At 43.1% G+C, this 11,308-nt stretch overlaps 1 protein-coding gene across 2 annotated transcripts in view; it reads left to right on the top strand.

Moving 5' to 3' along the window:
• Positions 1-2,847: 2,847 nt before the first annotated feature.
• Positions 2,848-11,308, top strand: part of SYTL4 (synaptotagmin like 4) — a 69,687-nt gene continuing 61,226 nt past the window's right edge. For both annotated transcript variants that reach the window (XM_068533707.1, XM_068533706.1), the window contains exon 1: positions 2,848-2,978. The gene's annotated coding sequence lies outside the window, so the exon portion shown is untranslated. The remainder of the gene's footprint in view (positions 2,979-11,308) is intronic.

Genomic DNA, 11,308 nt, shown 5'->3' with positions numbered 1-11,308 from the left:
GAAATATTTAATGCTTTTAAAAGAGAGTAATTGCTCAATACTGAGGCATCCTGTTACCCAAGGCTGAGGAAAATCTCCGTCTTATTAGTTAGCACCAGCCAGAACTTCCTCAACATGGTAAAATCAAACAACTCATTGAATCCGTCATTCACTATGGGACAGGAGCTTACATACTCTACATAGGATAATCATAAGTTCCTGTTGACATTGTTGCAGTGGGTTAGTGTCTGAGTTTGCTTGCATTGGACCCCTCACAATATTTGGCATAAGAATTAGAGCACAGTATCCTCGTGGCAAACAAGGAGGATCAAACAGAAATTGACAGCAGTTTGCAAAGCACAGAATCTGTATAAACAGGCCACTGACTAACTTTGTTTTGGTTCATCGTTTATGTTTGTCTCTGTGTATTTGTAGCTGGTTCAGTGAGACTGTCTTACAGTAAAGGAGTCAGATCCTCACATTCTCCTTAATGAGGTGGACCTTGGAGAGTTAGAAACTGCACACGTAGAAAGAAGTAAAAACATAAAATAATATCTGGAAATTTTGCTGAGGAATAAGGGGATTGGACTAAATATTTTCTGAAGTCCCTTCTGGCTGAGGGTGTTTCCAGCTCCACCAAGGACAACCTGCAAAGAAGGAGCAGAGAAGTGCTTGGTCTGAGTTCCCACAGGCCAGGTTAGGGAGGTGAACACATTCAAAGCCCAGAGCTGAGCAGAGGGCCCCTGAGGGCTGAGCTGGCAAAGCTAGACAGAACAAAAGGATTTCCTTTTTGAAGTGGCTTCTTCACACTTCAGGCTGTGGGCGGGGTACTGAAGGGCTAAAGTATGGAAGAAAACTGTGGGGAGAGCCTGGAGGCTGAATTTTACTGTTTTATCTGTTAGAATTAAAATGATTTTTTTCTTTCCCCTTTAAGATTTTTCCAAAAAAATCTATATTATCAAAGCCATACTTGCTTATTATAAGAAAGTTGAAAAATACAAAAAAGTAGGAGGAAAACAAAAACTTCATTTAGTTTCACCACCTAGAGATAGCCACTGTTAATATTTTCCATGTTTCTTTTTAGGCTTTTTTCCACACATATCTACTCATATCCACTAATTGTTGTGATCATATTTTATATTAATGTATCTTACTTTCAATTAATACTAGAGCATAAGCATTATCCTGTCGTTATGAACTATGTAAATATCATTTTATTGTCTAGATAATATTCTATTATATGACTATACTATATTTAACCATTGACCCATTAGGGGTTTTTTTCCTAGTATTTTATTATTCTAAGTAATACTGTGATTAACATCATTGTACAAAAAGTTTGTGTACATTTCTGTTTCCTTAGGAAACATTCATTCATTCATTATACAAATATTAGTGAGGACTTACTATATGCCAGGCACTATGCTAGGTGCAAAATTTTTGCCTTGGGTGGCATGTTGTCACCTACTGAGGTAAGAAACACTGGAGGAGGAGCAAATTTAAGAGAAAATGTTTGACTGGATGTGTTGAGTTTGAGATGTCCAAGTGGAGTTGCCAAGAAAGCAGAGCTCAGTGAAGAGGTCTGGATAGAACTATAAAATTACAGTTGTGGCCATATAGATGGTGTAATTCATGCCAAGTGAGTGAAAGATCATTTAGGGAAAGAGTATATGTAGCCTAGTCCTGAGAATGTCTGGCTTTCGGAGGTTAGATAGCAGAAGTGGAATATGCAAAGGAGACTGAGGAGAGGGCAAAGGGATAGGAGGAAAAGCCAAAGAGTATGGCATCATAGATGCCACAGGAAGACTTTCAAGGAGGAGGAAATGGTTAACAGCGTTAAATGTAGGGGAGAGATCAAGGAAGATAAAAAGGGAAAAATGCCCTATTTATTTATTTAATATAGCTTTTTTGACACGGAGGTCATTGGTTGGGTATCTTGTTGAGCACAGTTTCAGTGGAGTGTTGGGGGAAGGAAGCCAAATTGCTGAGTAAGAAGTAAGGGAATAGAAATTGCCCATAAAGAGGAGCTGGAGAGGCACCTAGTGTGTAGGGAGGATTTTTTTTTTTAAGATGGCAGAGACTTGAGCATGTTTAATTGCTTATGACAGATGAGAGGGACTTGAGCGTGGTTAATGGCTGATGAGAAGAATGGAGAGAGAGAGAGGGAGGGAGGGAGAGGGGGGGAGAGGAATCTGTAATTACTGGGTAAATATAAACATTTTAAAGTCTATTGATATATATTGCTCACATGCTTTCTAAAAGGGTTTTAAACCAACATACACTCCTATTAGCAATTATGAAAGAGCTTGTTTGGTGGCCACTTTGTCTTCATTAAGTGTTTTAAAAACAAACAAACAAAACCTTTGCCAAAGAGTTTCATTATGGTCCTAATTTGCTCTTCTTTGATTACTAGTGAGTTTAACCAGTTGTGTCCATGTGTGAATTTAGTCTATGTCCTTCCCTCAAAACGTTTCTATTTTAGACAGACACTTTTATTTGCTATAAAAAGCTGAAAGTCAAAGGATCAGAATAGTATCATTATCTTCCCAAATTATACGGTCTAGAGCCTTCATCTCCTTAGAAGTACACAACAATTTGACAACTTTTGGCTCAGGCTGATTGAAAGAGAAAGATGATGTATCGTCTGAGAGAGTGACCACCAACGGAACCCAGGTCTAGTCTTAGACTGCTATCGACAGTCTTCAAGCACCCTTTGCTAACCGGGACCGGCATCCCTCCAGTGCCTTAAGGCTTTGGCTCTCAGAGCTCCCCTTCGGTAGGCGCGGCCCCCTACCAAGGAGCTCGGAGCGCTGTGCGGCCCCTTTAAGAGTCCAGCTCCTCCCCCGCTCCAGGGAAAGTTGCAGCTTTTTCCGCCTCCCGGGAGGGTAAGAAGGGCCAGCCGCCAGAGTAGGGTTGCAGTCTTCCCGGACTCGGAGACCCTCCCCTGAATCCGGTACTGGGACGTCTCGCCTTCTCGCGGCACCTGTTGCAGGTGACAGGTAGGTCCGTGGCCCGCAACCGCCCCTCCGCCCTCGGTCCGGGACGCCTCCTGGGCCCCCAGTACCTTTTCGCTGCCTAAGCGCCCCCACCCCCATCTCGGGGACCTGCGCGCTTCCCTACCCCTTTCCGCTCTCCCAGTCTCTCCTTGTCCCTAGCTGACCCCCTGTTCCCACTCCCGTCCGCCTGTGCGGACCGCACCCCCCCACGCTTTGACTCCCGTCTGTTGGGGCGGTCCCTCCCCACCACTCTGCTTTCTCCCGGCCGCCCCTGGCCACTTCCCCGGCCCATCCGTCGCCGCCACGGGCTGTGCCCCTCGGGGCTCTGCTTCCTCCAGAGTGGCCGACTTTTCCCGCCCTCCGGAGCCGGGGGCCCCTCCCGGGAGCTGGCCCTGGGGGCGGGGGTGGGGCCGAGCTCCTAGCGGGAACTGCGCCCTCCGGGGCGTCGAGTCACCTTTTCGGGGGTGTCTCTCGCAGGGCCCGGCGGTCGCGCGGGGTCTGGGCCCCGCACTCTTTCCGGACCTCTGACCTCGCGGCGTCCGCTTCCCTGCCCTCGGTGGATCCGCCGCAGGTTAAAAGGCTGGAGGCCAGTTGGCCCCGAGCCCTGCCTCAGTGAACACCCTCTGCGCTTGGGTTGGGGACCCAGCTGTGTGCTCTGGAGCTGAGCCGCTTTATCTTGCCACCCTTCCAGCAGGCAGCGGGGGTACGCTTCTGGAGGAGGGTCCCCACAACCCTCAGAAGGGACACAGAACGCTTCCATCTTCTGTGATGGTTTGTAAAGGGGCAGAAAAGATGTTCCTCCAGCCCTTAACGTTGAAAAAAATGGTTGGGTTTTTTGGTGGTGAAATCATCTGGTGAGAATTTTGGTGACTCGAACAGGTGATGTTTCTCATTAACCAAAGTTTTCTTCCCCCAGTAGCCTGCCAGCTTCTTCAGGACCAGAGGACCTAGCATTCCAGAGTACTGCTTTAGGCAGGGTTGATCCTAGGCCTTGTACATTTGTGCTAGAAATTAGTCTTCAGTACATCTTGTACCTTCTATTTTTAACTGGCTTCTTTTCTGCTTTCAGCTCCCCATCCCCACCCCTCATAAATCCATTAATATTAAGGTGTTAATGACCTTATGTGTTTACCCACTGGTCTGTGGAGAGAGAACAATGTTTAATGCAAAGAGTTGAGGCCCTAGTGAAGTTTTCTGCTGTAGTTGTAGCTGTTGGTGTTTTTTTGGTTTTTTTTTGAAGCACCTGCTGGAAATCCTAGTAGAAAAAGACCACCAACTTGGCTTGTGAGACTTTTCCTGGCAGGGGATGAACATTTCTGGTAGCACAATTTCAGGTGTCTCTCACTAGGCTAGAGCAGTGAAATGAAGTTTGGAGGCCTGTTCAGGGATAATTGGTCTGTGAGTGTATGTGGCATTCTGATTTTTTTTATAAAAACATTGTTTATTGTTATTTTTAATTAATTTTTATTGGAGTATAGTTGCTTTACAATGTTGTGTTAGCTTCTACTGCACAGCAACATGAATCAGCCGTACATATACATATATCCCCTCCCTTTTGGATTTCCCTCCCATTTAGGACCCCACAGTGCATTAAGTAGAGTTCCCTGTGCTATACAGTAGGTTCCCATCAGTTGTCTATTTTATACATGGTATCAATAGTGTATATGTGTCAATCCCGATGTCCCAATTCCTCCCTGTGGCATTCTGATTGACACTCTGAGCTTTTCCCCTTAAAGGCTGCTACTAATCATGGTTGTTAGAATTCATTGAGCCAGGCACTGTGATAAATTCTTTACATAATTATCTCACATAATCCTAATGATAAGTGTATGTGCTAGGCACTACAATTATAAGCATGCTATGATGAAAGGGAGACTCTGAGAGTTTAAGTGCCTTGTCTCAAATCACCCAACTGATGAGGGGCAGAGCTGGGCCATCTGACTGCCGAACTGTGTTCTTATCCCCTATCACACCACCTCTGCTGTCTTGGATGTTAGGAACACTAAATAGCTCACAGGTGAGGACTAAGTGATTAAAAATTTCCCTTCTAAGCTGAAGCCTAAGTTTTGGTCCTTGACTCCACCTCAGAGGCACTGCAGAGACTTTGGACCACTTACCTCACTGATGTCTTACCCACTTCACTTCCAACATGAGGCTGGTTGCCACGTTGCCACTATAAGTGCACACCCCTGGGTGTACCTAGTTGAATGAAACCTTCGGGGATCTCAACTCAGAAGGAATTGTCTTGAAGTTAGAGAGGGTGACCCTGGATTCTAGGGATGTGCGCCTGACTCAACTTTTTCCTTTCCTGCTGGCTAGGGGAGAAATGAGGGTGTGGAATGTGATAAGGATTTCCCAACAGCCAGGCCAGAGAGGCTGAGGGTGAGTGTGTGCTTGTTTTATCGTGGGATGGATGGAGTACCTTAGGGAGGGACAGTCCACAAGAAAATGTCCTTTCTGATTCCATCTCTGGGTCTTTGCTCAAGCTACTCCTTTTTTTTTTTTTCCCTGAAGAGAGACTTTCCCACCCATGACCACTCTCCTGCCATTAATTCCTATTCATCTCAAGATTTAGCTCTAAAGTCACCTCCTTTGGGACAGCCTTACTGAACACACAGTTCCTTCCCCTAAGCAGAATTACCAGTTATTCTGTGTCCTAAAGCATTTTGTCTACACCTCAGGAAAATTCCTTAACACCTCTCTCAGTTGGTTTTCCACCTGGAAGGTACCTCTCTGAGTACAAGGTCTAGATCTTGGAGCTCCCTTTGTCTTGAGCACAAGAGATTAACAAATATTTGTGCTAGGAACTGGGGATACCATGCCTTCAAGGGCCTGAGGTCAGGTGATGGTGGAATTGAAGTACAGAAGACACCTTTTTGAGGCACTTGAAATCCGACAGCTCGGAGTTTGTACTTAAATGTCACCTTAGTGAGGCCGTTCTTAACCACCCTATTTAAGCTTATAACCCCTTCCCTGAACATTCTATATGCCCCTTCCCTACCTTATTACTCTAATGTAATATATTATGTATTTTATTCATTTTTCTTTCTTATTGTCTGTCCCTGTCCCCCCTCCATAATGGAAGTTCCATGTGGGCAGGGATTGCCGTCTGTTTTATTCACCAGTGGACCCCAGCATCCATAACAGAGCCTGGCACATCCTAGGTGCTTGCTAATATTTGTTAATTGAATTAATGAATGACATTACCATGCTAGGAATTGGCACTCTTTTGTGTTCTCCTGGACCTGAAACTAAGTGTCCCCAGTCTGCCCCAGGCCCAGTTCTCACACAGCTTTGCTTTGAGAGTGCATGCCTGATGGCAACTTTGACCTAGTTGGAAGTACTTCCTCTCTTTTTAAGGCATGAGTCTCTGGATGGAAACTTCTGAAGTTTAAAGTGGAAATGTGAAGATGCTGTACTTCTTGTGGGTAGGAAGGGGGGTTGCACTTAGAAGAGGGAGTATGGCTTGTCAGATGTCTTGAGGCGTTTGTTCAGTGAGCTCATAGAAGCTGGAGAAAGTTCCTGTGTGATAGGGAAGTGAACAGCCCAAACGAATAAAAGATGCCAACCAAATTAAGCTTCTGGCCTCAAGTCACTCAGCCTTTTAGGCATGAGGTAGTTATGATATTATGAACTTTATGGAAAAGCCATTGCTGATTACTACTGGTGTAGTACTTGACGAGTTTTATACTAGGAGAATTATACAATGTGAGGAAACCACTGTGTAACAGAAAAGAAAAAAAAAGTACTGTTCTATATAAATGCTTTGAAGTATTCAGAAAGAAAAATAAGGCTAGAATCTTTTAAAAGACAGGCTTGGAAGGAGTTGGACCCTTGATACAGTGGTAAATATGTGATTTTCCACCATTTGATGTATCGTAACTTCTCTGAAACTGAAGTTTGTACAAAAAACTTCTACCCAGCCTCCTCTTCTACTCAGTTTATCTCCCCAACCTCTCGACAGTGGAGTGACCCAGAGCTCGGTCCATTGACTTTTCTCTATCCAGAATATTTCTAGATGCATTCATCCAGCCGCATGGCTTTATTTTCTTTTTTAATTTTTTTAACATCTTTATTGGAGTATAATTGCTTTACAATGATGTGTTAGTTTCTGCTTTATAACAAAGTGAATCAGCTGTACATATACTTATATCCCCATATCTCTTCCCTCTTGCGTCTCCCTCCCACCCTCCCTATCCCACTCCTCTAGGTGTTCACAAAGCACCGAACTGATCTCCCTGTGCTATGCGGCTGCTTCCCACTAGCTGTTTTACATTTCGTAGTATTTATAAGTCCATGCCACTCTCTCACTTCGTCCCAGCTTACCCTTGCCCCTCCCCGTGTCCTCAAGTCCATTCTCTACATCTGTGTCTTTATTCCTGTCCTGCCCCTAGGTTCTTCAAAACCTTTTTTTTTTTTTAAGATTCCATATATATGTGTTAGCATACGGTATTTGTTTTTCTCTTTCTGACTTACTTCACTCTGTATGACAGACTCTAGGTCCATCCACCTCACTACAAATAACTCAACTTCGTTTCTTTTTATGGCTGAGTAATATTCCATTGTATATATGTGCAATATCTTCTTTATCCATTCATCTGTCGATGGACACTTAGGTTGCTTCCGTGTCCTGGCTCTTGTAAATAGAATTGCAATGAACATTGTGATACATGACTCTTTATGAATTATGGTTTTCTCTGGGTATATGCCAAGTAGTGGGATTGCTGGGTCCTATGGTAGTTCTATTTTTAGTTTTTTAAGGAACCTCCATACTGTTCTCCATAGTGGCTGTATCAATTTACATTCCCACCAACAGTGAAAGAGGGTTCCCTTTTCTCCACACCCTTTCCAGCATTTATTGTTTGTAGATTTTTTGAGGATAGCCATTCTGACTGGTGTGAGGTGATATCTCACTGTAGCCTTGATTTGCATTTCTCTAATGATTACTGATGTTGAGCATTCTTTCATGTGTTTGTTGGCAATCTGTATATCTTCTTTGGAGAAATGTCTATTTAGGTCTTCTGCCCATTTTTGGATTGGGTTCTTTGTTTTTTTGATATTGAGTTGCGTGAGCTGCTTGTAAAGTTTGGAGATTAATCCTTTGTCAGTTGCTTCATTTGCAAATATTTTCTCCCATTCTGAGGGTTGTCTTTTCGTCTTGTTTATGGTTTCCTTTGCTGTGCAAAAGCTTTTAAGTTTCATTAGGTCCAAATTTGTTTATTTTTGTTTTTATTTCCATTTCTCTAGGAGGTGAGTCAAAAAGGATCTTGCTGTGATTTATGTCATAGAGTGTTCTGCCTATGTTTTTCTCTAAGAGTTTTATAGTGTCTTAGCCCCATGGCTTTAAATGCCGTCTGTCTGTACACTCATCATTCCCAAATTTATGTCTCTGTCCCAAGCCCTTCTTCTAAGCTACAGCCTCATATATCCGTTGGCCTATTCAACGTTCCTACTTGGATATCAAATAGACATCTTAAACATAACTTGGCCAAAACAGGACTCTTTTTTTTTCTTTCTTTTTTTAATTGAAGTATAGTTGATTTACAATGTTGTGTTTATTTCTGCTGTATAGCAAAGTGATTCAATTATATATATATGTGTATATACGTGTGTTTGCGTGTATATTTATGTATATATATACACATACTTACACATATATATACACACACATATTTTTTGGTCACACCACGGGGCTTGCAGGATCTTAGTTCCCCGACCAGGGATTGAACCCACGCCCTCAGCAGTGAAAGTGTAGAGTCCTAACCACTGGACCACCAGGGAATTCCCTATACATTCTTTTTTTTAATATTCTTTTCCATTATGATTTATCATAGGATAATTGAATATAGTTCTCTGTGCTATATAGTAGGACTTGTTGTTTAGCCATCCTCTGTATACTACTTTGCATCTGCTAAACCCAAACTCCTCATCCATCCCTTCCCCAACTGCCTCCCCCTTGGCAACCAGTAGTCTGTTCTCTATGTCCACGATTTTGTTTCCAAAACAGGACTCTTGAGTCCTCTCAAATCCCTAGCCCCTTCCCTCAGCCTCCCCTATCTCAGTAAAATGGCACCATCATCTATCTATTCAGTTGCTCAAACCAAGAACCTAGGGTCACCCTTGATTCCTGTCTTTCTCTCAACCCCCTCCCCACACCCAATTCATCAGTAAGTCCTGTTGACCTGAACTTCCAACCATGTCATTATATTATTATTTTTTTAATTTTTAAAAAAATTTATTTTATTTATTTTTGGCTGCTTTGGGTCTTCGTTGCTGCGTGCGGGCTTTCTCTAGTTGTGGCAAGAGGGGGCTACTCTTTGTTGTGGTGTGTGGGCTTCTCATTGTGGTGGCTTGTTGCGGAGCACGGGCTCCCAGCGTGCGGGCTTCAGTAGTTGTGGCACGTGGCCTCAGTAGTGGCTCATGGGCTCTAGAGCACAGGCTCAGTAGTTGTGGCGCATGGGCTCAGTTGCTCCACGGCATGTGGGATCTTCCCAGACCAGGGCTTGAACCCGTGTCCCCTGCATTGGCGGGAGGATTCTTAACCACTGTGCCACAAGGGAAGCCCCATGTCATTATATTCTGTCACATCTCCATTTCCTCTGTCACCCTAGTCCAAGCCACGACATGCTGCAATAAGCATCTTTGCACAATACTCAATGATGTATGTAGATCTAGATAGACACACAGAAATATTTCTGTGGGATAGCTTTCTAGTAGAAGAATTGTTGGGTCAAAGGATATGCACATTTAAAAAATGTGAATAGGCATCACAAAAGTGTCATCCAAGAGGATTTACAATCTCACCATTGAGAGTGCTTTTCCTCATGCCCTTGAATGGACAGTCTTTAATTTTTGCCAATCTGATAGGTGAAAAATAGTATCTAACTGATTTAACTTTCATTTATCTGGTCACTAGTAAGGCTGAATATCTTCACGTGTGTTAGCTATTTGTATTTTTCCTGAGACTTGCTCCTTAATATCCTTTGCACATTTTTCTTTTGGGTTATATATTTCATTTGTTTATAAGAACACTATATTTATTAGGGATATTTAACCATTGCCTATTATACAATGCAATTTTTTTTCTCTTTAGTCTGCTGTATGTCGTAACTTTGTTCATGATGTGTACCCCTTTCGTAATCAGATAAAACATACTATAAAACATTTAAAAAACATGCTCATTAGATTTGGCAATTAGGATCTCAATGACGACATCAGTGCGGTAGGAGGAGAGAGGCAGATTGTAGAGGGTTGGGGAGAGAGCACTTAGAGGGAAGGACAGTGTTTCCTATAGACAGTGGGGCACAGGGGAGAAGAAAATGTTAATTTCGTTCCCTTTTAAATACAGGAGAGAGATGAGCCCATTTATGTGTAGATGGCACAGAGCCTGATCCATGCAAGGTCGCTGAGGAAGCAGGAGGGTGGGGACTTCAGAGTGAAAGAGGTGAAAAGATGGGTTTAGAGAAAGGGAGGTAGCTCTTCCATTGAGACAGGAGGGCAAGAGGGCAGGATTGGTGAAGCTGTGGAGGAGGAAGGAGCTGTGGAAGGACAGGATTTTGAGGGAGGTCCCAACTGATGAGAGCAGTGAGGGGTTGGAACAGCATTTGAGAGGGATGAATAGAGGAGCTCTTTAGAGGCAAACCATCCAGATGGCCACATCATAGTGAGCCTAGAAAGGCTTGGATAACTTGAGTTTGTCTCTCCCCAAGTCACAGAACCCTGTATCCATTCTCTCCAACAGCACTCATCAGCCCAGGTGTAGAAACAGAATGGAGTCAATCTAGTTTGGGGGATTTTTCTGGGTGCTGTGACAGAGATATAAGAGGGTAGGAGACTGGACAGTGCTGCCAGAATAGTTGAAATGATGGACCACTGTGGCTTTCATATCTGTGTCTGTCTAAACCTACCTTGAACTTGAGTAATTCCTAAGAGATGGAAAATTTCCATGACCTCTACACTGTTTCTTGTTTGTATTTCTGTCAACTCAGGCATCAGAATAGCTTTAGTATCAGTGTCTTTAAACTATTGTTTGTAATTTCTTAGAAAGTATGGGTTGATTTACTGAGAGCCAACAGTGTGCCAGTTTCTAGGCTAGGTGCTTGAGATATAGTGGAGAAGAAGGTAGACGATGACCTTTTTTTCGGTAGAACTTATTTCAGCAGGGGAGGTATGTGTTAAAAAAAAAGAGCATATTATATAATCAGTGATTTAATCGCAATTGTGAGAAGTTGAAGTTCGGCTTTTTAGAAATCAAATTTAAATTTATTTATTTATATTAATTTTTATTGGAATATAGTTGATTTAAAATGTTGTGTTAGTTTCTACTGTACAGC

This window comes from Eschrichtius robustus, chromosome X, assembly GCF_028021215.1.
Source record: "Eschrichtius robustus isolate mEscRob2 chromosome X, mEscRob2.pri, whole genome shotgun sequence".
NCBI lineage: Eukaryota > Metazoa > Chordata > Mammalia > Artiodactyla > Eschrichtiidae > Eschrichtius > Eschrichtius robustus.
This window is presented reverse-complemented; position numbering and strand designations above follow the sequence as displayed.